The sequence below is a fragment of the Lactuca serriola genome, chromosome 3, assembly GCF_051521515.1.
Source record: "Lactuca serriola cultivar US96UC23 chromosome 3, Lser_US96UC23_V15, whole genome shotgun sequence".
Lineage (NCBI taxonomy): Eukaryota > Viridiplantae > Streptophyta > Magnoliopsida > Asterales > Asteraceae > Lactuca > Lactuca serriola.
This window is the reverse complement of record NC_136410.1, coordinates 149,137,372-149,139,658: the sequence shown is the minus strand read 5'-3', so window position 1 is coordinate 149,139,658 and position 2,287 is coordinate 149,137,372. Positions and strand designations below refer to the sequence as shown.

Genomic DNA, 2,287 nt, shown 5'->3' with positions numbered 1-2,287 from the left:
ATAGAACTCTTTGATCGTTTAGATCTTATAACAGGTAAATCAAGAAAGCGAAAAACAGTAAGATAAAACACAAGAATGAATCTGAATGTGTCGAATGATTCAATTGACTCAATCCTCAGCAGAGCTCGATGAAGAACTTCCGCTGTAGAGGATGTTAGGGTTACAAAAGATAAAGATCAAATGATTGACAGAATGATCTCTAAAAGACGTACGTTCTAGGATGCATGCAAGCATCTATAAATATAAAACCCTACAAAATAACTCACGGATGGACAGACCCATACCGGAGACTAAATGGACTAAATATCGAGCCCCAGACGCAACACCTTCTGAACCTAACACTGTAATCTGATTAGGTACACTGCCTATAAGTGCATAGCTAGTTAAAATTAGTGGGTACTTTTGTGCACATCAAGTTTTTGGCGCCGTTGCCGGGGAACGACACATTTATTAGTTTATTTAGTTGCATTAAATTAATCGACCCCTTTTTGTGGAATAAAATCTGCAAAAAAGGTTAATTGGTTATTTATTTTTGTTTATTAGCTTAGCTAAGTTGATTAGCATAAAAAAAAAAAATTCACAGAGTCCATGACGTGGCCAGATACGTGCCACGACGTGGTTTCTGAAAATTTTTAGTTTTTAGTTAGTTTTTCTTATTTTAGTTCAGTTTTACGTTTTTAGTTTAGCAAGTTGCAGGAGTTCATGACCAGAGGTTCAAACACACCCTTGGTGCCACCACTTGAAGATCCCGAGTCCGCAATTCACAAGAAAAAGACGCCCTTACAAGAATTGAAGTCAGCTTTTTCAAGGAAGTCGGGAAAGAAGACAGGAGAGTCAAGTTCATCCGCGAGGCACAAGAGCAATTTTGAGAACTTGGATCAAACACCCGTCCAAACCGAGTCCGAATACGATACCGAGCCGGAATTTGAAGAAAACACAAGCGAACCCGAGAACGAGCCAAGGAACGAGATGGCAGCAATTGAAGAGATGTCCATGGGAGCTTACAAGAAGCGAATCCGAGAAGATATGGGTCCCGATTTAGTCCAGCCCGTAATACCTGCCACTGCCACATTCGAGTTGAAGGGGCACATATTGACTGCACTGAAGGATATCCCATTTTTTGGGAAAGATCATGAGGATGCTTTTAAGCATCTAGATGAAGTCAACGACATTGCGGATTACTTCAATTTCCCAAATGTCAACAGAAACACGGTCTTGCTTAGGATGCTTCCCATCACTTTCAAAGGAGCTGCTAAGGAATGGTTAAAAGCACTTCCACCGGGTACAATTACCACTTGGGCTCAAATGCGTGAGCAATTCCTGGACTAGTTTTTCCCGCCATTCAACATATCCAAACTCAAGAAGGCACTAGCCAACTTTGAGCAACAGCCGGGGGAGTCATTATACGAAGCATGGGAGCGGTACAAGGGCTTGCTCAGAAATTGACCTCAGCATGATCTAAATGTGCAACAGGAGATGTCAATCTTCTATGATGGGGTCAACGTTATGACAAGACAACTCCTTGATTCTCAAGGACCTTTGACAAGGAAAAATCCAAGGGAGGTCAAGGAGCTGATTGAAGAATTCGCGAAGCACACTCGCGAATACCACAACCCTAGGCAAGATGGAATCAAATGCGGTGGAGGGGCCCAAACTGAAGAAATATCAGCAGTAATGGCCATGCTGAATAATTTGGATCGAAGGATAACACAAATGGACCGGTCAATACATGCCATAAGAGTGGGTTGCGAAAGATGTAGTGGTCCACACTTGACCAAGGACTGCAATGTAGATGAGTTTGGGAACAGAAAAGCTCAAGTGTGCCACTGTAGTGGGGATAAGTTTGATGAGGACTGGAGGAAACTGAAGAAGGAGTGGCTGCCGTATGAAGAGTATAAGAAGCAAAAAGAAGAGAAGTATAGGCAGACAGGTCGAGGCTTTTTATCAAAAGGAGCAGCCACCAGCTGAGAAGAAACCCGATCTAGAGACCATTTTGATGACGTTTATGGAAGCTTCGGAAAAGAGACACGATGCCACTGATTATGCTATTATGGAACAACAAACTTTAATAAAGAAACAACAAGCCTCCATCCATAACCTTGAAGTACAATTTGGTCAACTAGCCACTCTGGTTCATGAAAAATTGTCCCCGAAGAATCCCGAAATAAAGACCCAATCTCATGTAATGGCCATCGATACTGAAGAAGAAGCAATCTCTGAGTTCCTAGAGGCATTGGAAGAAGAACCACAGCAGCCCGATCCAAAACCCAAGAAGTCAAAGTTCGAA

At 42.3% G+C, this 2,287-nt stretch overlaps 1 non-coding gene across 1 annotated transcript; it reads right to left on the bottom strand.

Moving 5' to 3' along the window:
- Nucleotides 1–1,353: 1,353 nt before the first annotated feature.
- LOC145096659 (small nucleolar RNA R71) lies at nt 1,354–1,460 on the bottom strand. Its single transcript, XR_013704031.1, has one exon. It is a non-coding gene; the product is annotated as a small nucleolar RNA R71 (small nucleolar RNA).
- Nucleotides 1,461–2,287: the final 827 nt, after the last annotated feature.